Source organism: Lactuca saligna, chromosome 4, assembly GCF_052625555.1.
Source record: "Lactuca saligna cultivar CGN05327 chromosome 4, ASM5262555v1, whole genome shotgun sequence".
NCBI lineage: Eukaryota > Viridiplantae > Streptophyta > Magnoliopsida > Asterales > Asteraceae > Lactuca > Lactuca saligna.
The window spans coordinates 297881355-297908548 of NC_136420.1; positions in this window are offsets into that span (position 1 = coordinate 297881355).

Below are 27194 nucleotides of genomic sequence, written 5' to 3' on the forward strand. Positions count from 1 at the left end.
AGCAAACACCACTGCTCCTAGTTCAAGATCGTGGGTCGTGTAGTTAACCTCGTGTGTCTTCAACTGCCTCGAGGTGTAGGCGATGACCTTACCTCGCTGCATTAGGACACATCCGAGCCCTTGATTCGATGCATCGCAATAGACTACGAAGTCTTCTATTCCTTCGGGAAGGGATAGTATTGGTGCGGTGCACAAGGCTCGTTTGAGCGTTTGGAACGCTCTTTCTTGTTTCTCTTCCCAGTCAAAGGCCACACCTTTCTGGGTTAGGGTCGTAAGAGGTTTCGCTATTCGAGAGAAGTTCTGAATGAATCTGCGGTAGTAGCCAGCGAGACCTAGAAATTGGCGAATTTATGTAGGCGTCTTAGGTGCTGACCAGTTCTCAATGGCTTTAATTTTGGATGGGTCCACGTGGATTCCCTCGTCGCTTACCACGTGTCCTAAGAATTCGACTCTCCGGATCCAAAATTCACATTTCGAGAACTTCGCATAAAGCTTATCTTTTCGTAATGTCTCTAGAACTTGTCGCAGATGATCGCCATGCTCTTTCTTACTTCGGGAGTAGATCAGGATGTCGTTAATGAAAACAATGATGAACTGATCCAAATACGATCGGCATACTCTATTCATAAGATCCATGAAGACTGCTGGCGCATTGGTCAATCCGAATGGCATCACCACGAACTCGTAGTGTCCGTAACGAGTTCGGAAGGCTGTCTTTGGAACATCCTCCGCTAGCACTCGTAACTGGTGATATCCGGATCTCAGATCAATCTTAGAAAAATAGTTCGCCCCTTGCAGTTGGTCAAATAGATCGTCTATGAAAGGCAGATGGTAACGATTCTTGAACGTTAGTTTGTTGAGTTCTCTATAGTCAATACACATACAGAATGATCCGTCTTTCTTCTTAACGAACAAGACCGGTGCTCCCCAAGGTGAGAAACTTGGTCTTATAAAGCCCTTGCTGAGCAGTTCGTTAAGTTGACCAGAGAGTTCCTGCATCTCAGCTGGTGCTAAGCGGTAGGGCGACTTGGCTACTGGGGTAGCTCCTGGGACTAAGTCGATTCTCAACTCGACCTGTCGTTGCGGAGGTAACCCAGGTAGTTCTTCTGGGAAGATGTCGGGGAAGTTGCTCACTACAGGGATGTTCTTTAGTTCTTTCGTTTTGAGGCTCGTGTCGACGACGTGAGCAAGGAATGCATGGTATTCCTTACGCAGATACTTCTGTGCTTGAATACTTGATATGATGCGAAGACTTGCACCGGGTTTGTCGCCGTAGACTATAAGAGTTTTGTTAGACGGAAGGTTTAAACGGACTGCTTTCTCGTAGCACATGATGTCGGCGCGATGAAAGCTTAACCAATCCATGCCAATGATAACGTCGAAACTTTTTATTGAGACTGGCATGAGGTCGATTGGGACTGAATGGTTATCTAGAGTTAGGGTACAACCTAAGTATATGCTACTCGTACTTTCAGTTTTTCCATTAGCCATTTCTACTGTGAATAGTTCTTTGAGTGCGTGCGGTGGTTGATTAAGCATGCGAGTAAATTTATGGTTTACGAAGCTTCGCTCCGCTCCACTATTGAATAGAATGCATGCATAGGAGTCATTGAGGAGGAACGTACCAGTCACCACTGTCGGGTCAGCAACTGCTTCCCCGTGGCCTATCGCTAGTACCCTCCCTGCTCCGCCAGCATTTTTCGCCTTGGGGCAGTCCCTCTTATAGTGGCCTGCTTCGCCACATCCATAGCAGGTCGGGCTCGCGCCAGAGCCGGGGACTTGGGCGATCGGTCTCGCCGGAGATTTACAGAAACAGACTGTGTGTCCTCTCCTATGGCAGTTAGAGCACTGCATTTCATGGCAGGGGCCATTGTGGTGGTAGTTGCATTTGTTGCACTTGGGCGAACTTCCAGCATACCCACCCACCGGAGTAGTATTAGCAGCAGCAGGGGTTATTGCAGCATGTATTGCCACAATTTGCTGCTTTTTGGCAGTCTGTTGCTTCTTCTTTTCATCCCAGAATTTCCGCTTAGTATCAGCGGGTTTGGAGAGTTCCGGGATGGCTAGGGTGGTTGTGGTTGCAGGGGTTTTGACTCCATGGTCAATGATTCGTTGTGCCAATCGTTTGGCACTGTCGAAGGTAGTGGGGTTTGATGCTAGAACATTCCCCTGATACGGAGGCACAAGCCCCCATACGTACCTTTCGATCTTTCTCCCTTCAGTGGGAACCATATTAGGGCAGAGGGCCACCAGTTCGCTGAATCTGGCGGTGTAAGCGACAATGTTGGTGCCCTTCATGGTCAGGCTCCAAAGCTCCTGCTCTAGTTTCTGGATCTTGCCCCTCGGGCAGTATTCCTCAATCATGAGGTCTTTCATCGTTTCCCAGCCTATGTCGTTGGCTATGACGAGAGTTAGAGATTTAACGTGGCCGTTCCACCACGTCAGGGCCTTTCCTTCAAAGGTGCATGCGGCATATTTCACTTTGCTCGCAGCAGGGCATGAACATATTTCGAAGACAGCTTCAGTCTTCTCGAACCATTGCGAGAGAGCAATGACTCCGCCGGTCCCATGAAAGGACTTCGGCTTGCAGTTGGTGAAATCCTTGTAAGAGCACTCTCTCGAGCGCACAGGGGTTTCAACCGGGATTGATTCCACAAGGGTTCCACCTCTACTGGCATCAGAAGAGTGATACTGAGCCATGGCAGTTGCCACTACTACAGCTACGACAGCATTTAGGGCTGCAGTATCGATGACCGGAGGCGGAGGAGGTGGTGGTGCAGGATTATTCCTGGGAGATTTGCGAGGAGGCATCTTTCAGCTATAAGTTTATAAAGGTAAGAAAAATGGTAAGAATCATTTTGTAAGCAACGTGAGAGTGATATATGGACTAACTAACCATAGCCCAACAGTTGAATGAGTGTTTGAAATCACAACAAGAAATATTAGTAGGAAAACACAAGTGTATAGATTTTTCCCACAATTTAGATAGATTTCAATAATACTGGTATTACTGATGTAATAAGTTCAAGGAAAATCGACCTAACAGTAGGTCTTACATCATACCATATAGAAAAGTTTGACAGTTCTTAGATTCCTAATTAGAGTACTGAAAGTTAGGAATATTTTACAGACAAGTGCTACTTAGAGCACAGATGTTAAAGGCTAATCCTTAACCCTAAAGATAATGATGTACTAGACATCATCTAACGGCGATGAATATTCCTCGGGAGAACCCTAAGGTCTCTCATTTGACGGACCACCTCTTGAAGGTGTTGCTCATGAGCACTTTGACGAGCTCGGAGTTCCATGACTTCAGCTTGAGAGGCAACCAGATGTTGCTGTAGGGTTTCATTGGTTCTCCGGTTCCGTTCCATGTCTTCTTCTAGACGGCGGATGCATACTGTGTTGACACCTGAGTTGGCATCAATCTTCATGACCCGGTCGATGGCTGCTCTACCTTGCTCGACATTACGAGCTATTCTGCGGATAATGACAGGCAGGGCTCGGTCAGCAGAGCCACCATTGCTGATGTTGTAAAAGCTTCGGTCCCCAAAGTATGGTAAGGGTTGACCCTGTTCATCACTCCAACGATTAAAGTTGTTTTCCCTTAAGGGAGTAGGACCTGGAAAAGATGGTCGAGGGTTGTTGTTCGGGGGTTGACCTACGAGCGGTAGGTTGTTGACTTTAGGCTCAAAGTCTGATCCATCTGAGAAGCCTTCAGCTTGATGATCATCCAACGGAATTTGGTGTTCATTGTCAGACTCTGCTTCGAGCATTCCTATGTTGCCTTCATTTGGAAAGTACGGGTCGTCGTGATGGAATCCAGCCATTTAAATCTACGCGAGAAGAGAGGTATAAAGATATAGTATGTATGTAGTTAATAGTACAAAATACACCTATAGTATTTTAAGTATAAGCTTCACTGATCTTTTTGTGGCATTGTTGGTAAGTTTTTAGACTTGTTAACACATCACAACTATTCTAGGGCATATGCTAATCACTCCTCGGACCAGCATAGTTGATCAGGCTATGCCATTCCCAGGACTGACCATACATCCCCTAGCTTACCTATGATACTTAACAATCGTAATACTCTTGTTCTTGTCGTTGTGACACTGGTTTTAGTATGAATGCAGACTAGTATACTTAATTAACTATTTTAGTATTTAAAGTATAAACTCTTGGTCAGAGTGTTTTAATCCCAAATGGGTTTATAGTTTAGTATATCTTTTATGGGTTGATATAATTGCTTCACTATAAACAATGCTCTGATACCAATCTGTCACACCCCAAAACCAAGAATGGCGGAAACGTTCTGGGGCGGAGGACGTCATGTAAAGTATCACAACACAGTAAATGTAAATAAGCAAACAACATCATCCATTGCATTAAATATAAAATTTTAATACAAGCGTGTTCCGTACAGTTTTAGACACCAAAAATATAATTTAAATCAAAATAGTATGATGAGTCTTGAGTACGCTCCATCTTCTCAAAAGCTAGCATCGGTACCTGTCTACTGATGACCTGAGAATACAAGTTATTTTGAAAGAGTTTATCAGCATTAAGCTGGTGAATTCATAAGTATTTTAGTGTCGAGGTTTGTTATCAAAACGTTTGAACCTGTCGCAAGTATGAGTTGTAAATGTATGTAAGTGTTTGTAAAAGTTTGAATCTCTCAGAAAAACCTATATTTTCTGTTAAAGTAGCCCTCTACCAATGCTTAACTGTTTTGTATGCTCGTTTGAGGTAAAAGTGTGTAATTTCCCAAGTGTAACTATCATTTATCAAAATATAGTTTGTACATTAAAGTTTAAGTGAGGTTATCACCAAAATGTAATGGGTAAATTATTGTAGTACTGTAGTTTTGTTTTATAGGAACTACCGTTGTACTAACTACCTTAAACCGGGTTTATATTAAGGTATCATGTGATAAATTGCACCATACTATCGACTGGTAACATCGACAACGTATAGTCGAAAAATAAGGTATGACGTTTGGCACCCGCAGACCTGTCGGTCCCACTGTAGCTAGCAGCGAGGTGTAGGATAGTCAATCCAATATAGATCTATAAGCAAACTCACGCTCTCCCTCCAAGAGACTCTGGCTACAACTCGGGTCATGACAATTAAGACATGCTCCCATACAGTGGATCACAATTGTTAACGTATTCGTGTATATGCAATAAAATGTTACTTGTTCTAGTATCGTTGTATATGTTCTCTTAGTAATAAGTATTGACTCCTGAATGAACTGACTCGTTGATCTAGAAATTGTAGTAGTATGATCCCATGTTACCCCGATGGTAACTTACTAATGATGTGCTGATAAGTATGAATATGGAAGTACTTTTATGTCTATACATGTATATACGATATATAACTAATATTGAAACGACCCTCGGATGGTCACCCGAAATTCCACCAGACCACATCCAAATCGAGGAAAAGGAAATAGGACAGGTGGCTTTCCTAAGCCCTTTAAAACATTATTTATACAGCTATACATATATGGGCATGCAAATTTATAGGTAGTAAAACGAAGTTTACAATAAAGCATTTGATAAGTAAAAGAGTTTGTAAAACATTTTGAAGTAAAACAGTTTGAACAGTGATAAAATCATTGGTTTCCTAGTTATTAATCACATGTGATTAATGCAATCACATGTGATCGAAGCAATAACTATAAGTGTTTAACTTGTATTCCCCCCCCCCCCATAAAGTATTTAAAACATTTAAAAGCATTTCAAAGGTAAAATAAGGGGTATGAACTCACTTGGAAGTTTGAAGATAGCGAGATCGAAAACCGGGCAGAGTTACGTCTCGGGAAACGGATTTTTCTTGGGATTCTCGGGAATCTCGGGAGTAAAATCGACCCTCGGGACTTAAGCAAAAAGACCAGAGCTTCGGGTTTGAACGGGCACGGAAATCGAGGCAAGATCGTGAGAGAAAGAACTACCATCTCCCATATTACAGCTGTCACCCCCCCCCCCTCACCCTTATATCTCCCATCTCCGACACCACCTCCTTCCGATGCTCCTTAGCCGCCGCCGACGATCAGATGGAGTCTCAAATGGCGCCGCCTACTGCCTCTCCATCGAAGAAGACATCGTGGCCTTGCTGTCGGACGTCCTCCATTCTCCTATTCTCCTTCTTCTGTCGCCATCGAAGGTGGAAGTCACCCAGTCGCCGCTACGCTGCCGAGCCGTTGCTGCTTGCGTAGTCGTTGATGAAGCCGGAGTCGACCACCACGGCCCTGTTGCCGGTGAGACCATGAACGGCCAAGGTTATTGTTGTTGCCACTCGTCGTGCGCCAACTGGCGGGAGACCGTCTCCAGATTTGTTGCGTGATGGGTTGTTGGCCGGCAACTGAGAAGAACTACCATGTTGGCTAGCCATGGTGGCTTTCGTTATTAACACCGCTACGCCGTCCGTTTCTGCCACCTCCTCGTGTCGCCATCGCAACCAAGAGGGTGGTTGGGTTCTTTTTGCACTTAGAGCTCGTGTAGGTGGTTGTATTCCCGCTGTTGTTGTGCTCCCGGTTGTATGTGTGTTGTGTAAGGTTTATCTTTCCCGGGAATGGAAAAGAATGACCACCATGGCCGCCAGCCATGGTGGCTGCCACCTTCTGCCACCATAAGGTGGTTGTGTGTGTTTATTTTGTTTAGTGTAGGTATTATTTTGAGCTTCAACATTGTAAATTGTAAGTTACAACTTGTAATAATAAAAGAAATCGAAAACCACCACCTTGGGGTGCTGGCTGCCGCCACCGGCGCCGTGTCGGGTGGCGGTGTGCTTTGATGGTGTTTGGACTCGTTTGGATGATTGGACAAGGGACTAAAACCCTAATGGGCCTTGAAACCCCATTGGGCTTAACGAAGCTTAACGGACTCTAATGGACCCAATAAAACCCTAATGGGCTTAATAGGATTTTAGTGGGCTTATTAGGCCCAATAAAGCCCTAATTGTCATAAAAGGCCAACAAATTGATAAATGGGCTAATATTTGGATTGGAACACCATAATGCCAATAAAACCCTAATTTGTGGAAATTGCTTGGGACGCACACATGAATTAATTATTAAATCTTAAAAAATAATTAATAATCATTGGCAAACTAGTGTAGGTAATAATGGACTTAATGGATTAAGTCCTTAATGGGTTAAGAAAGAAACACTGAACCTTAATCATCATTTCATGTGAAAACTCTAATTTGGGATTATGTGCTTGGACTTATTGAGACCCACATTTGGGCCATTGGAATGGAATTTAGTGATTAAGCCCAATCACACCATATGACTTATTTAAAAGAATGATGGACTTAATGGATTAAGTCCTTAGAGGAATAATTCCTTAATGGGTTAAGTAGGAAACTTAACCCTAGTCGGCATTTTATGTGAAACCCTAACTTCACTTGGGTTTATTGTTGGGCCTTTCTATTGGGCCTTAATAATTGGATTATTAATGGGCCATCCAAGAATAATTATATGGGCTAAAATAATTTAATGGGCCTATGGTAAGTCCCATGTAAGGGGTTGGGCCCAATTTGGAAAATTGAGCCATAGATGGACCATAGTTGGCCCTTAATGATTGTATTATGTTGGGCCATAAGACCACATATAGGCTTGGGCCTAATTTGGAAAATTGGGCCGTATGCTGGGCTTTGATTCCTAGTTCGCATTGGGCCTATGGTTTGGGCCTTGGACTTGAATAAAGCAAATATTAGGGTAATGTAGTAATTATCCAAGTATGTATTTATGGTTATGTGTTGGGACCCAATTATTAATTGGGTGTTATTTTGGTGTTGACAGTTCGGGAATCTGTCATCCAGCAGCTGGGGTTGAGTCTGCGGGACTTCAGCAAGTGTGGGATTATGTGTTCGGGACTTCAGCAGTGTGAGGTGAGTTACCTTCTAGTAGTAGTGGGTCTAAGGCCACAATGTCGGCCCACTAGTAGGAATTATATGATTAGATGATTGTCTCTGTGATATTCATCTAGGGTTGCTACTACCTGCGTTATGTTTATGTGTTTGTATGATATGATGTTATTTGCTAGTGATAGTAGGGGAGATAGTCCCCAGGTTACCGGTCGATAGGGCCGAAGGGGCAGTCTAGCCCAGCCATGCTAAATAGATTATGTGATACGTGTTATGTGGTAGTGGTAGGTGGTGAAATATTCCCCAATATCCGGTCGAGAGGACCGAAGGGGAGACCAGCACCCAGATATGCTAGTCAGTATCCGGTCGAGAGGACCGAAGGTGAGACCAGCACCCGGATATGATAGTCAGTATCCGATCGAGAGGATCGAAGGGGTAGGTCGGGCACCCAGATATGCCTAACAATATATGTATGTTATGTGATTATATGGTATGTGATATGATGGGGGAACTCACTAAGCTTCGTGCTTACGGTTTTCAGTTTTGGTTTCAGGTACTTCGTGTCTAAAGGAAAGTAGTCGGCTTGATTGCAATGCATCACACTATGGTTTTCCGCACATGGGATATTTGGGATTACACTCTGATATTGTTTTATGATAACATGTTTAATTATTTCTACTTTGGTTTTGACATGACATGATATTACAAATGTTTTATTACACTATTGGTTTTATAATGACTTATTTAAAAAAAATTTAGCCTGTATTTTTGGGATGTTACAAGTTGGTATCAGAGCCTTGGTTTGAGGGATTCAGGCACACTCTCGGGTGTATCTGAACTCAAACTAAGGACTTGGTATGAAATGTTTCAAAAATAAAATCATTTTATAAAAGAAGTTTGAAAAGAGAAAAGAACTTTGAAAAGAACAAGGTGTATGATGCGTGCAATCAGCCGAGCTCAAGTAAGTCTTCCCCAAGATATCCATACATGTTATGAGATGTTATGATATGATATGATTATGAGGATTGCATGCTAGATTAGGGCTGAGGATCTAGGAGGATGCCTTATATGCCTATTATTTGTGCTTGTAGACTTGCATGCTAGTACTGATCAGTCAGTGATAAGATAGTCTGTTTAGGTTATGCCTTATTGTATGAGCCTTTTAATTGCATGTACAGATTCCTGATTAGAGGATAAATGATTTGAGTGGAATATGATGGTTAGATTTTCCATTGTCTGAATGCTGCTTGCTTTGTGCTTTGTGGGACTCTTAGTAATGTGAGTTAGCTATTAAGTGAATATGCTAAGTCACATGTGGCACGGGCTGGATAATCTCAGAGTGATAGATTTGACCCTATTACGCAACTCTCGTTTGAGTCTAACCGTTATAGGGATGAGTCTGTTACTTGAAGGATTATCTGATCTCTGTTGCATGTGGCTATATTCATGAGGTAGCTAGTTGAGATTACTGGGAATCTTTCAGTAGCTAAGGACTGGGTGAGTTCGGGAACCTAGGGAAGCCTAGGATATATTTCAGTAAGTTAGTAGTGAGGCTTAGTTAGACTTGGGTGTACCAGTTGAGGAAGTGACTTGGAGGATCCAGGAGGATTGCTGAGGAAAGTATGGATAGGTGTGGAAGGTAGTATTGGGCCCGTACTACTGAAAGCACAGGATCCATACTCGAATCAGTAAGAGTCTTGGAGAATCTAAGAAACTTTAGGGAAGAGTTTATGACCCAGTTTGGGGATAGAGGATGTTCTAGTTGTTGCAGCTCATCCATTGGCAAGCGAGCTAGCGAGCGTGACAGGGTGTCAGACCCTGAAGGATATGATTTCCAAGAGTTGCAGATGTGGGATCGATTTGGGAGCACCCTGGAAAGAGAGGTGTATGCCAGGTGCATATAGTAGGGGTATCGGGAAGAGACCCATGATTTCTGATCATCAGGTGAAGGGTCAGCAGGGCCAGAGTCAGTGCAACACGTACAGGACAGTGTACAAGGGAGTTCTCACTCCAAGGGTTTAGTTTGCTACAAGGTAGTAGGGTTGATCATGTCAGCAGAAGTTGATTAGTATTCCTCCAGATGTTGTGGGTATGTCATCTTCTATTGCTATTAGATGGATGTTGGGGATACGAATCGCGTTGGAGTTATGAGTAAGTTTGGATAAGTTAGATCTCGGGTCGGTTTTCTGCTAGTGTTTGGGTTATCTGGGATCATATATGCCATCCAGCGTGCCGAAAGGTCCTTGATAAACCCAAAGAGGGATGCATCTTGCAGAGTGGGTTCCGCGCATACCGTTATCATTTCATATCTTTGTCGGGATCTATGCAGGAGTATTATTTAGAGAATACTCGATCAGGGTTGGAGTGATAGTTTTCTAGTGAAGTCAGCATTCAGTGATCCTATCATTGTTCAGGTATGGTCGGTAGTTGTTTATGGATGGACTTTGGAGTTCAAGGCACTACTGTTGTTGGGACAGAACTGGTGATAGGAAGAGGGTAGTGTCAGTCGCAGGTGTTAGATGCATAAGTGGTTGGTCATCGCATGTTCAAGAAAAATTTATTTTCGCATGGGCTGTGTCCGGTTAGAGTTTAGTGGTACTGCAAGATTGGAAATGAGAACGAGGATTCGTCAGCCAGAGTGAAGATTGAGACCTTCAATTGGCAACATGATAGATGGATCGAGGCATCATATTGGATCAGATGTCAAGAGTACTCATCGAGATTTCCGGGGATGGGAGATCTCAAGGTTTAATCGGCGATTAAACGCTAGCATTGGCAGGCACAAGTTGTCATCATTGGGATGTTCGAAAGAGAGAAGGATTGGGAATCCTTCAATTCTCAAGTAATGTGAAGACTTAGTCAAATCTAAGTGGGGGAGAGACTTTTTATAAAGTTCTCCAAATGTGAGTTCTGGTTGCGCGGGGTGCAATCTCTTGGGCATCTTGTCAACCAGAAGGGTATTCTAGTTGATCCGACCAAGATAGAGGCTGTGATGCAGTGGGAGATTCCGAGGTCTCCATCTGAGATTTGGAGTTTCTTGGGTCTAGCAGGTTACTACCGGAGATTTACATGGGACTTCTCCGAAATTGCGGTTCCTTTGACCCGACTAACCAAGAAGTTGGTGGCCTTTCGTTGAGGTCCTGAATAGTAGGCAACCTTCAATACTCTCAGACAATAGCTGTGTGAGGTACTGATTCTCACCTTGCAAGAGGGTGTAGATGATTTCATGGTTTACTGTGACGCTTTGATCATGGGCATGGGTACGGTACTGATACAGTGGGGTCACATGATAGCAGGTTTCGGGAACCATGTCAGAGTTCCGATTAGGACTCTAGTTAAGTGATGTGTTAGGTCGAGTGCATGTCCGACCTGGTATGGAAAGTGTTGTAAGACTATGGGGGTAGCCGTACTATTCACTAGTAGTAAGATGGTATGGAAAGTGTTGTAAGACTACAGGGGTATCCACAGCATTCACTAGTAGTCAGATAGTATGGAAAGTGTTGTAAGACTACGGGGGTAGCCGTAGCATTCACTAGCGGTCAGATAATGATAAAGTGTTGTGAGACTGCGGGTGTAGCCCCAACAATCACTAGGTTAGTAGATAGTGTGAGTGCGTTATTAGGACGTAGAAGGAATAGTCGTACCCACTAGTTCGGGTGTAGCGGTAAGGATAAGGAAATCCACGGATTCGATTTCGGAATTACCCAGATGGATTGGATCTGGTTGAGCCAGTGATAGGACTGTAGGAGCGCCACTACAGTTATGGGATCGGGAAAGAAATGGACTGTATAAGAAGTCATGTGAGATAAGGCTACCATTGATCAAGTAGCAATCACTTTTAGTTTTGGATTTGATGATGATAGAATTCGACGCAAGGACCCGAATGGTTAGATCAGAAAGTAGTAGAGTCATAGTGGCATGATAATTAGAGGCAACTAGTTCCAGAGAAGGTTTCGTTCACAGGTCGTGTGAGGCGACTAAGTAGGGAGTCCTTTGGCTCCGCAGGCAGGTGGAAACCCAATATTTCAGAGGATTGGCAAGCGAATTAAGACCCAGGAGGTCTTGGTAGCTTTTGGTAAGCAGCTATGTAGCCACATACTACCTCAGGAAGTTTAGTGTTCGAGCAATTTCTGTGCTTGGGCAGTGTTCGTATTCATGTTTTAGGTTGCAAGTACACATGGATAGCTACATGATTTGGGGAGTGACAAGTCACTCCCAACGAGATTAGTTGAGCCTTGGCTAAGTGTAAGTGATTTATAGGGATAATTGGGTCTATGCACCTGTTTTATAGTGAGGACCTAAAAGCTATCGGTTACTCAAGTAATCAGTTGAGGGATAAACATGCTAGATTCATCGATAATGACTCAGTATGAGTGGTCTGTCAGGTAATCAGACCATCTCAAGATAGTAGATTCAGACGAAGTGGTTGTGATCCCGTTGCGAGGAGTTCGTTCATATGAAGATATTAGGGCTTTGCGAAGATTGGTCAAAGCTACCTTGGGAAGGCTAGGGTGTGCTCGGGAAGAAGACTATGTTACTATAGTGGCTTGGTATGTAAGGATTGGTAAGGAATGATTTCGAAGACGAAATCTAATTTAAGTGGGGGAGAGTTGTAAAACCCCATTTATTTATTAGTTAAATTAATAAATTAAAGAACGAATAGTAGCCTGAAATAAATAATTATATATGCAGAGCGTTGGGTTCGACAACTTAGTTGCCACATTTTTAGAAGTCGGGGGTTAAGAGCGTGAGTTTGGGACTCATTTTATAATTATTTATAAAGTCAGGGACTCCGTAGTAATTGGTTGAATTTTATTTAAAAGGAAATGAGGTTGAGGGGCTGAAATTGCCATTAGGGAAACAAGTTTGGGGGATCGGGTATATAAACATGTCACCCATGGATTTAAACCTAACCCTAAATCATATTACAGCCGTCACCCCCCCCCCCCACCCTTATATCTCCCATCTCCGACACCACCTCCTTCCGATGCTCCTTAGCCGCCGTCGACAATTAGATAGAGTCTCGAATGGCGCCGCCTGCTGCCTCTCCATCGAAGAAGCCATCGTGGCCTTGCTGCCGGACATCCTCCATTCTCCTCTTCTCCTTCTTCTGCCTCCATCGAAGGTGGAAGTCACCCAGTCGCCGCTACGCTGCCGAGTCGCTGCTACTTGCGTAGTCGTTGATGAAGCCGTAGTCGACCACCTCGACCCTGTTGGCGGTGACACCATGAACGGCCAAGGTTGTTGCTGCTGCCGCTCGTCGTGTGCCACCTGGCGGGAGACCGTCTCCAGATTTGTTGCGTGTTGGGTTGTTGACCGCCAATTGAGAAGAACCACCATGCTGGGTAGCCATGGTGGCTGTCGTTATTAACACCGCTACGCCGTCCGTTTCTGCCGCCTCCTCATGTCGCCATCGCAACCAAGAGGCTGGTTGGGTTCTTTTTGCTTTTAGAGCTCATGTAGGTGGTTGTATTCCCGCTGTTGGTGTGCTCCCGGTCGTGTGTGTGTTGTGTGAGGTTTATCTTGGCCGAGAATGGAAAAGAATGCCCACCATGGCTACCAACCATGGTGGCTGCCACCTTCTGCCACCACAGGCTACCATAAGGTGGTTGTGTGTGTTTATTTTGTTTAGTGTAGGTATTATTTTGAGCTTCAACATTGTAAATTGTAAGTTACAACTTGTAATAATAAAAGAAATCGAAAACCACCAGCTTGGGGTGGTGGCTGCCGCCTCCTGCCACCACCGGCCGCCGTGTCGGGTGGCGGTGTGCTTTGATGGTGTTTGGACTCGTTTGGATGATTGGATAAGGGACTAAAACCATAATGGGCCTTGAAACCCTATTGGGCCTAACGAAGCTTAAGGGACTCTAATAGACCTAATAAAACCCTAATGGGCTTACTAAGATTTTAGTGGGCTTATTAGGCCCAATAAAACCCTAATTGTCATAAAAGGCCAACAAATTGATAAATGGGCTAATATTTGGATTGGAAGACCATAATGCCAATAAAACCTTAATTTGTGGAAATTGCTTGGGACGCACACGAGAATTAATTATTAAATCTTAAACAATAATTAATAATCATTGGCAAACTAGCGTAGGGGATAATGGACTTAATGGATTAAGTCCTTAATGGGTTAAGAAAGAAACACTGAACCTTAATCATCATTTCATGTGAAAACTCTAATTTGGGATTATGCGCTTGGACTTATCGAGACCCACATTTGAGCCATTGGAATGGAATTGTGTGATTAAGCCCAATCACACCATATGACTTATTTAAAAGAATGATGGGCTTAATGTATTAAGTCCTTAGAGGAATAATTCCTTAATGGGTTAAGTAGGAAACTTAACCCTAATCGGCATTTTATGTGAAACCCTAACTTCACTTGGGTTTATTGTTGGGCCTTTCTATTGGGCCTTAATAATTGGATTATTAATGGGCGATCTAAGAATAATTATATGGGCTAAAGTAATTTAATGGGCCTAGGGTAAGTCCCATGTAAGGGGTTGGGCCCAATTTGGAAAATTGGGCCATAGATGGACCATAGTTGGGCCTTCATGATAGTATTATGTTGGGCCATAAGAACACATATAGGCCTGGGCCCAATTTGGAAAATTGGGCCATATGCTGGGCTTTGATTCCTATTTCGCATTGGGCCTATGGTTTGGGCCTTGGACTTGAATAAAGCAAATATTAGGGTAATGTAGTAATTATCCAAGTATGTATTTATGGTTATGTGTTGGGACCCAATTATTAATTGGGTGTTATTTTGGTGTTGACAGTTCGGGAATCTGTCATCCAGCAGCTGGGGTTGAGTCTGCGGGACTTCAGCAAGTGTGGGATTGTGTCTTCGGGACTTCAGCAGTGTGAGGTGAGTTACCTTCTAGTAGTAGTGGGTCTAAGGCCACAATGTCGGCCCACTAGTAGGAATTGTATGATTAGATGATTGTCTCTGTGATATTCATCTAGGGTTGTTACTACCTGTGTTATGTTTATGTGTTTGTATGATATGATGTTATTTGCTAGTGATAGTAGGGGAGATAGTCCCCAGGTTACCGGTCGATAGGGCCGAAGGGGCAGTCAAGCCCAGCCATGCTAAATAGATTATGTGATACGTGTTATGTGGTAGTGGTAGGTGGTGAAATATTCCCCAATATCCGGTCGAGAGGACCGAAGGGGAGACCAACACCCAGATATGCTAGTCAGTATCCGGTCGAGAGGACCGAAGGGGAGACCAGCACCCAGATATGCTAGTCAGTATCCGGTCGAGAGGACCGAAGGGGAGACCAGCACCCAGATATGCTAGTCAGTATCCGGTCGAGAGGACCAAAGGGGTAGGTCGGGCACCCAGATATGCCTGACAATATATGTATGTTATGTGATTATATGGTATGTGGTATGATGGGGGAACTCACTAAGCTTCGTGCTTACGGTTTTCAGTTTTGGTTTCAGGTACTTCGTGTCTAAAGGAAAGGAGTCGGCTTGATCGCAACGCATCACACTATGGTTTTCTACACATGGGATCTTTGGGATTACACTCTGATATTGTTTTATGATAACATGTTTAATTATTTCTACTTTGGTTTTGACATGACATGATATTACAAATGTTTTATTACACTATTGGTTTTATAATGACTTATTTAAAAATAAAATTTTTTAGCCTGTATTTTTGGGATGTTACAATAAAAATAATAATAAATATATTTATTAAATATAGGGATGAATAAAGACTAAAGTAAATATGTAGTATTTAGATTTTTCCCAGTGACCCACCATCCCGATTCTGACCTGCAAACGCGTATCTTACCCACGAACCTAAAAATAAACCATGTACCTTAATCTAACCTACAAACTCGTATAGATAAATGGGTTACATAGGTTGATTTGTTTGTGGGTAATTCGGGTTAAGATTAAGCATGATGATATGAATATTTATGAGTTGTATATGGGTTGAGTTTTTATAATTTGCCAACCCAACAAACCAAACACCAAACGATTGTCATCCCTGTTTACAAATGGCCAACTCCAAAACCGCAATAAGATTAAAAATATATATCCAACCTTGCAAGTACTTAAATTATGGTTCACGAGTTCGTCTATAGATCAAGAAAAATTATGTAACATTTATTAACCACCCAATATTATATATATATATATATATATATATATATATATATATATATATATATATATAGAGGTTCATTTGAGACCACCTATATTTTGTGAGACATGGGGACCAAATCTTGGCCTTTGATTAAAACTGATCTTATGGCTAATAAAAAATCGTGATTAACCCTAATTAATCTATTTGATTAGTTAATGAGGGGTAGATTAGTCCCTAGGTAAAATTTAATATGATCAGATATGATATAATGTTAGTGTTATCTTCACGTCATCAAGAAATCATCGGCTTTGATTCTTCTACCAAGATATTCGATGAATCAACATTCCTTGTTCTTCAGTTCAATCTGATCGATCTTCTATCTCCTGAAATCTTCTATTCTTTCAACCGATAATTAGTTTGAGTTGGACACTGATCGAACAACGCTAAATAATAGCTTTTAAAGTCGCGATTTCTGTGTTTCACGAGTTCATGTTCTTAATTCTTCTGCATCTGCAATTGATAATCTGTGTAATTAAGGTTTATGTTCATCTATCGACACCAACAATTAATTACAAGATTGTTAATGATTTTAGCTCTGTGATGACCGATTTCATCCAAGGTAGAGGTTCAAGTGTTCAGTTGATTTATGCTTATCTTCATCTTCAACAATTGCTAACGATCTTTCAAACTATGATTTGTATTCTACATCACGATTTCATCAATTGATCAAGGTTTGAGTTTTCTTCCTTGTATTTTCATTGCTTTCATTGTTACTTGCATGTAACATGTTCAATTGTTAACCTTGTAAAATGAACTGATTGAATCATCAAGCTACTAGTGATTTCTCCAATTCATATATGTATGATTTGTGATTTCAGCAATCAAACATCATATTGATTGATTGAAATTAAATTATACATGCATTCTACCTGTTTGATGAAAGTCCTGAATGAATAAAGATTCTGATGTATCACCCCTTCCTTCCCATAAATAAACTCCTATTTAAGAATGAGTATACTTGCAAAATATGAGTTAGAATTGGAGTAAAATAATTCAATATTGACTAATCTTATTAAATTTACCTTAGTTTTGTTAAAATATGTAATTTTTTTAAACACAAATTGTTAGAGATGCATTTTACCACACTTTTGTTTAAATATGCTCTTGTTAACTTGTAAGAAACAAATAGGTTGTACTAAAAAAATATTAGATGCTATTAAATAAATTATGGTTCTTATAAAGGTAGTATATGTTAACAATAGGTTATTTTATGGCTAATTTCATAAGAATGTATATTGTTCTAATTATATCTATTGGATATATACCATCAGTGATATGTTATTACATGATGTGGTTCTCTAATAGTGTATATTATTATGATTAGACTACCTTAATTCTAATATTGAAATTTTATGAATATAGTTTTGTAAATCTTCATCCATGTGAAGTTTGAATCACTTGTTAAAACATAGTATTTATTTTAATCCATATCGATTCTAAAAATTCATTCATTTTTATTGCAAAGAAATTTAGTTAATGAAGCCCAACTCGAAAGGAACTTGAATGTTTCAAATTAGAAGTTCTTATGACATATGTTGAGATTAAAGAACATTTAATATCTTAGTGAAAGGTCCAGGTTAGTCATAGCCCTCCTTGTCAGTTACATGTTAAGTAAAAGATGCATTGACTAGTTTTGTATAAAGTAGAAAAGGTTCAGGTTAGTCATAGTCCTCATTGTCACGTAATTTTTTACTCTATTCATTAAAACTTGATTGAACCAATAATTTTGACATGATATCATATGTTAAATATATCTTACAGTACTAACCATAACTAGAATATTATGCTACAAACTAGAACATTATACAATGAAGTAGAATTTATGACTTTGTTTCAATAATAATTGACATTGTTACTATGTTTAATGTTATATGTTTGTCTTTTATCTGGTTTTCTATTGAAACCAACTCTTCAATACAATGACATGATTTTTTTTTTAATATTTTATTTCAAATACAAAAGATTGGAGATGGTTATATATATATATATATATATATATATATATATATATATATATATATATATATATATATATATATATATATATATATAACACTACATATTTTCATAATTAGAACAATACTATGTTTAGTGTTTTATGTTAAGTATTGGTGATTCAGATATTCTCCATAATGAGGAAAATCAATTGGAAACCCAAGTAGATTTTTTACCAATATCAGTTATTCTTATAGAATATTGATCATAGATTTATTAATTCTAATTATTAACATCATGTTGCTGATTAGTTCATGTTACCGCATGTTATTCTTATTGAATATTGAGTATACATTTATGATTAACTTCATATGAATGCACATTATTTTTATTATATGTTAATGTGGTGGTATATTATTTTTTGTAGTTCTAAGTGACAATGTTGCAGCACAATATGGCTCTTGCAAACAATTCATTTGACTCGATGGTTATTTCTTTTTTATTCTAAAGGGTGAAAGGAACTTGAATATTTGAATCTAGATTTTTTCAACTATAAGTAACAAGATTTATGGATATGTAATAGATTTTATATGTTACAAACATGTAATAGACTTTTTATGGTTGTTAGTGCATTGTTATTTAACTATAACTTGATAAGAGTTTTTGAGATTCATATTCATCCCTTTGTCTAACAAGGTAACCATATGATGAAGATTTATGATACTACATTGAAATTTTGTTTTCAAAATATGAATGGTTTTCTAATTTTTGAGATTCTTTGTTTTAGTTTCGTCGACTTTTGCTTTTGATTTTTTCATTTAATCAATTCATGTACATCAACAAAATTAATATAAATACCCAAGATTCAAAAATATTATGAAAAATATGCCTTTATAAACAACACATTAATAATTAAACTAACACCATTCTTGTAACATTAACTCTTAATTCTATCATATTACATATAATAAAATCAGAATATGACACACAATTTTAAAATATGACACATAATTTTAGAATATTTTACATTACCTCATTATTAATTAAGTGTTATCACAATACTTTACAAAGAGGATCAAAACAAATTGTTTCTAACGAAAAACAAAATGTATAAAATCATATATTACATATTATTTAACAAAAAGTTTGAAGCAAATTGTTTCCAATCAAATCATAATGTCTAAAATTATAATATGACACCTAGTTTTAGAATATTTCACATTACTTCAGAATATTGCACACAATTTCATAATATTAAATCTTAACAACATAATATTAAATATTGAATATTTAGAATTACTAGAATAATAACATATCAAAGAGTTTTAAACAAGTCTAGATTTAATTAAGCATTATTCTATTAGAATATTCAACATGTAAGTTAGAATATCCTACACCATTATTATATTAGAAGATTATGCATATAACTTTTGAAAATAGATAACATATAATATTATTCTAGTAGAATATACACATTATTTTGAAGTAATTAATCAAATTATTCTATTAAAAACATAAACATTATTTAATTAGAATAGTTTACACAAGGATATTTTCAAGGAATAGTTTGCAGAATGTTCTCTATATATATTATCATCTTTTCATAGTAGAATAAACTGAACAATGTTGTGTACATCTAATTACATGATGTATTTATCCTTTCGACATCTAAATTAGAATTTGACAAAAAATATGCTCCAAAGTGAGTTTCCTATTTAATTTCACAAATTTATCCATATATGTTGATTTTAAGTCATTGAACTGTTTTGCCACTTTCCAACATATGCTTATCCACTTTCTGGCTTATTGGTACTTCAAAAAATTGTACTCGAAAATAAGTTATTGAACTGTTTTGTCAATTCCATGTTCTAGTTTCATTTAGAAACATCGATATACAATTAAAAACAATTTCTTCCATATTCTCTTTTTCTACAAAAACTTTCTAGAAGACCTTTTCAAACATTTCTTCATGTTCCTGAAAAACAATAAGACACTAAAATTATAAGTATAACTTATTAAATGAAATCATAATATTCAGTTGAATAATAATTTATGAAGTACCATACGATCTATCGTATCAGAATGATAGAATATCAATTATGAACCAAAAGCATGCCATATCAGAATATCTAGAATTACGAAAAATAGCAACATACTTTAATCTTTCTACTACTATAAACAATGTACTTTACTTCTTACTCATTATAGCAACATAGTTTCAGAAAGGCTAGAATATTATACTAGAAGCTAATATATATAAAACATAATTCCTAGAATATTTTACTACACAAATCAAAAAGACTAGAATAATATGATATATAAAATCAGAATGAATGGAATATTATACTAAACATCAATGTTTTAAAATTCATCATCAGTTTCTCTATTACAGACATCAATAAGGAGTTTCGATATTTCAACTTTAATTTTCAGCAATTCATCTTCAATTTATCTACTACCGAAGGATTATCATAATTAAATGATTGATTACTTATCGATTTTTATATAATTTCATATCAGAAAATCGATTTTCAGCAATTCATTATTAAAGAATTTTGCTATTACTGAAGGATTATAAGCAAGTTTCGATTTTCAACAATTTATTAGTCTATCATAAACTTTGCTATTACATAAGATTATCAAGTCATCGGCAATCAATTTACAACAATTTATGATAAAAATGGGAATGAACATGATACTAGACAGAATGGCAAAAATATTATACTAGAAGTTAATATAGAAAATAGAATGGCTAGAATATTATACTAGAAGTTAATATACAAAATAAAATTACATATTTTACTACACAAATCAAAATTAAAAGAATAATATATTATACAAATCAGAATGACTAGAATATTGTACTAAACATCAATGTTTAACAATTCATATTCACTTTCTCTATTATAGACATCTATAAGTAATTTCGAGATTACATCGGTTTTCAACAATTCATCATCAATTTCTCTATTACTGAAGGATTATCATAAATAATTGATTTTAGACATCGATTTTTTGTAATCTCGTATCAGAACATCGATTTTCAGTAATTCATCATCAAAATTTTTTGCAATTACTAAAGGATTAAAAACAATGATCGATTTTCAACTATTTATCATAAATTTTGCTATTACATACGGATTATCAACAACTCATAATCAATCGATTTCATTAATTCAGCAAAAAAATGAGAATGACTACCATACTAACTCTAATATACAAAACCAGAAGGACTAGAATATTATACTAGAAGCTAATACACAGAACCAAAAAACTAGAGATTTTTACTACACAAATCAAAATGATTAGAATAATATGTTATACAAAATCAAAATGACTAAAAAATTGTACTAAACATCAATGTTTAACAATTCATGATCATTTTCTCTCTTACATACACTGATAAGGAATTTCTAGATTTCAATATTTATTTTCAACAATTCATCATCAGTTCTATGTTATCAAAGGATTATCGTACATGATCGATTTTCAGCAATTATTCATCAATTTTTCTATTATAAAATAAATATCAACAAGAATCAATGAAAAACTCATCAACAATTTCGATATTTAGCAATTTATCATCAAAATTAGAATGGATAGAATACTAACTCTAGCATACAAAACTCATAATTACTTTAAAAGTATACTAGAAGCTCATATACAAAACAAAACAGAATGATTAGATATTGTACTATACAAAATCAGAACTAGTAGAATATTGTTTTGAAAGCTAAAGATTGAGTTTTTGTTGGAAAATAGCTTTATGTCCTTTATTTTTGAATTAACTACTTCTCTTTGGTTCTTTAGACTAGACTTCAGTACATGTTATTTTTAATCACTCTATCTACTTCATATAATGACATTGGTGATTCCTCTTTTTATATTGAGAAGGGGAATTGGAATCTGATTCTCTCGAACAAGATATTGTTGAAAGGTGAAATCAAAGCCTTTGATGGGTATGAGTTCTAAAGTCGATTCTTAAAACTGGAATGAAACAATCTGAATAACATAATTAAGGTTTATGATTTTGAATGGTCGTCGATTCCTTCTATTTAAAAGGATAGGATTTATGTGAATTTAAAGGATGATAGATTAAGGAAAGAAAGAACATGTATATATGATTTTGATTCGTTAGCGATCTTCTAGGTTTGATCTTCAAATTTTTTAAACAAGAAACTGAAATTAACTCTCTTTGATTCACTTTGCTTCAATTGGGAGAATGGTTAACAACGAGGATATGATCTATGTTTTCATTTGATATACTAGGGTTATTCGACTTCAAATCTGTACAACCCAAATTATTCATCGGTTCAATTACACAATCCAAAATTTGAATAGCTTAAATTAATACTTGTTTTGTGAAGGAATGGTTGATAATCGAGATTAAATAAGAAGGTTGAAGTTATGAATTTGAAGTAATAAGAATTTGTTGATAATCGATATTAGCCGAGGGTTTTCTGATCGTTTTTGGCTACGTGAATCAGTTAGGATTTGTTTCGAGTATGAATCAGAGGATGAATTCGAGCTAGAATCAGAATAAAGAGCTCGACTTTGCAATCAATTTAGGGTTAATCTGAAACAAATTTGTGATGGAAGGGTTTTCGATTGATGAAAGGGTTTTGGGAAATGAAAATCATATGAATGCGTTTGTAAATGTGTCAGGTTACATTTCTACCCCTCCGTGTTTTCTAGTTAATTACAAAGTTTGTGTTATTTAAACAAACTGCCACCGCCAGTATTTTGTTTTTTTTTTTTTATTAAATCTAAACCACATATCAGTTTTGATCAAGGGTTAAGATTTGGTCCTTATGTCTCACAAAATATAGGTGGTTTCAAATGAACCCAGCCCTATATATATATATATATATATATATATATATATATATATATATATATATATATATATATATATAGAGAGAGAGAGAGATAGGTTCAAATGTTTTTAACAAATATTGTGTGCCTAAATGCACCAATCAGAAGTTAGCAAATAATTAATTAATTAATTAATTAAATAAGGGTAAATTAGTAATATTACATATATGTATTAATGAATATCCAAAATTAACAACTAATATCCATTTATTTAAGGGATCAATTTTTATTTACCTATTAAAACCCTACACCACCATTTTTTCCAAAGACGTACATCACCAACACCTCCTAGTCCGCCGACCACCATTGTTCCCACTTCTTTATGCTTGGTGGTCTTCATTGTCGACCAAATCCGCAGCAAGTGGCTATTCCACCACCATCAAATTGTTGATCGGTCTTCATCATCATCGGGATCTATCCGAGATTTTGTATAAAGCCTTTATCGTTTGAACTTTGAAGTTTTGTTTATAATCGTTAGGTATGTATTTTTTGATGTTCTTTATTCTTTCTTTCAATTAATTGATAAAAAAGGTTAATTCGTTATGAATCGAAGTTGATGTTTCATTCGAATGGGACATTCAATTTCATAAAGTGTGCAGTTTTTGATCTTCTTTATTGTTTCCATGGCCAACAGGTGATCTTCTTCTTCATCTTATTTTGATTTGAATCCATGTAAATTTGGATGTTTGGGTTTTCCTGAAAAAATTTATGATAATGGATGGGATATAACTCATGGTTGTTTGGGGTTGTTTCTTGAATTCAAGAAACTAAATTGGTAAGACTATCACTAATTTTTTTTGAAGAAACTGAAGAAGCACACCACGTGTTTGATAAAATGTCTCAATGAAAAAATAGTTAAAAATCATTAATGTTTTTACTTCACTTTGTTCCTTATTCTTTTCATAACTATATAACTCAATTTAGATTGGGTTGGATGCCATTTTCATAACAATAGGTTGATGCTAGTTCCTTATTCTGTCAGAATTTGTAGTTAAATACATTGAACATATCGAGAAGAAACACATGGAACCCGAAGAATGTTAGTTCCTTATTCTATCAGAATAGGTTGATGCTAGTTCCTTATTTTGTTTGTTGGATATATTCTTGATAATACAAATTCTTAAATAATATTCTTGCAAAATAGTTTATTTTGTAAGAATATTGTTGGTTGTATTCTGATAGAATTGTAGTTAATTATTTGTATGTTTAATGTGCAGGTTTTACAAGTGTATCACTACAAATTACTTGGCAATGAATTTCTGTTAGAAAAGGCTTCAAGAATGGCTTGAAGACCTGATGGGAAAGGGTTGAAGAATGAATTAAAAAATGATCACACTCATTTTTTAAGAATGTTGTTATTTTTTAATAATTATGCTTGTTTATTCTTTCAGAATGTTTGTTATTATTCAATAAATTACAATCATACAATGTAATTTTTTGATATATTATTAGTTCAAGAATCGATTTTGTGTATTCTTTCAGAATGTATTTACTAGTTTATGTTTGGCATTCTGTCATTCTGACAGAATAAAATCGAAAAATACATTTACTAGTTTATGGTTGACATTTTATCATTCTGACAGAATAAAATCGGATTTTTAAATTTGAATTAATTTAAAATATTCAGATTTTTAAAAAAATAAAGGAATTAATCATCCCTAAAAATCCGAAAATTTCCTTTTTTAATATAGGTTAATTGACTAAAATGCCCTTATGCTGAAATTTGTGTGATTATATGGTACATGCTATCCTATTCTACTACCATAGACCCTCAAATCATGACATTTGATTATATTCCATCCGATGGTCCAGATCTGTGCATTCTGGCACACAATAGTTAGTAAAAACAAAATAACCTAACCCTATATATATATATATATATATATATATATATATATATATATATATATATATATATATATATATATATATATATATATATATATATATATATATATATATATATATATAATCTTTTTAACCACCCAAAAAATATATTCTAACTTTTGCTAACGAAAATAAAACATGTTGGTGTTGTGATTAGAATAACATATAAATATTACAATTACGAAAAAAAACGAATATAATATAATATCTATTTTTATAACAAGAGTATCACACTTTCCACAATTTGTTCAAAGGTCTTATCCTCACGAGGTCGATTCAATTTTTTTTTATTTTTGTCGAGAATATGGTGACACAAATTAAATTCATGGTCAAATCGGTACATCGACCAAATCTTTAATTTACGCATACTTCAACGAAAAAATTAAAATTAACTTAAATTAAATTATAAGCTATGATAATAAAAAATTAACAATTAACAAATATAGATGTTTTGTCAGTAAGTTCATAATTATATAATGATCCGTTGAAATTATGAAAACATAATGGTATGAATATCCGATTAGATAATACTATACTTAAATTATCACACATGGAAACCACGGTTACAATATACAACGGTTTTTTATTGTTAAAAATCATAATTATTTTAATGGTCAAATCGGTAAATCAATCAAATCTTTAATTTAGAATCTACCATTTGCTATTATTTTATTTTATTTTCGTTATAACATACAGATACCTCGGGACGAAAAAATTAAAAGTAACTTTAACTAAATTATAAGCAAATTATTAAGCAATGATAATAAAAAAAATTAATAATTAATAAATATAGATGTTTTGTCAGTAAGTTCATAATTATATAATGATCCGTTGAAATTTCGACAACATAATTGTTTGAATATCCGATTAAATAATGCTATAACTAAATGATCACATGTGGGAACCACGGTTACAATATACAACGAATTTTGATTGTTAAAAATCATAATTATTACTCAATTATTTTCAAAAGGTTATTAAGTAAAAGAGTTATATGATTTTATATAACTTTATAATGATTTGATTCAAATAAATATATTAAATTATTTTTGAAAATAAGTAGGACATTATTTATGCTTGAATTAATATAAAATGATGATATTATATAATGAAATAAACTGAATATAAAATAAAACAATCACAATCAATGAAAAATGGTATGTGACAAATTACTTAATTAATTTGTTATTGTAATAAGCATATATGAAAATATATATATATATATAACAATGAACAAAAACTTGATATTCTTGCATAACTTTATTTTGAAATTTTGAAATTCAAAAAGTGCTAAATGTTAGACGGTTTTTGTTCACAATACTCATCCGATTAATATAAATAAATAAACCGTCCATTTAAGGTGAATACTTGTTTGACAAAAAAATCAATATATATTAATTTTGTAGATATATTCCGAATGATCACATATTTTAAGATGATACATGCTTTTGTTGTGCTCAAATGCCATATGGCAATCTTTCAATTCAAAACTAGCCATTTTAACAGGACTTTAACAAATAAAAATAAAATAAAAAATTACAATAAGAATACTAAATTCTATACCATATGGGACATTTGCTAATTGCTTCTCCATAACATGCCACTCAAAAAGAATACCCACAAAACTTCACTTTCTATTATCCACCAATCAACTATCACACTGCAACATCGAGGTTTCCGATGTTTCCTTCTATATTGCTTCAGATGCAACATAATACAAATCATATATGAAAACAGTTTTCTATTTTTTTATTATAATATTTCCAATAATATTTTAAAGATCTTTGAATAAAACATTTTGTCAAACCCAAACTTATTAGTTTAAAGATGAGATGATCTTTTACAAATCACATTCGGTAAATTTAAATCCTTAATAGCAGACTATACATCAACATGTATAGAAGAATTGGTTGGATAATTGGTTGTTAGAGGTTGAATATTATCAGTCACCTCTCAATCTTAAGATCTCCTTGGTAGTTCTCAATCTACAATATGACATATACACCAACAAAGAAAAAAAAAAAAAAAAAAAAAAAAAAAAAAAAAAAAAAAACAATATGTACATGTTGAAGGCAAATAACAATGTACTTTAAATTTACATTGTTATTGTAGCCTTATCGTGAAAATTAAAACAAAATTTCTAGGTTTAACCCTAAAATATAGCAACCTGGACGTGCTGAAGGCATGATGGAATGATACAATTGTGTGTGGAATCTCAGAGTTTGCAAGATATTGTTCAACCTATTTCTTCAAAACCTACAAAAAAGATCGAATCAGACATAAAACAAAAATAAATATATATCATATTCTTAAAACATTAAGTTAATTAAACATGATCAATTTCAAAATCATAAAAAATTTTCTTGAGTAAGAAAAAGAAAAAGGTTAAACGAACCATTATATCCCCACTTCCCAAGTTGTTTAAAGAAAAAACATTAATATATGTTCCACC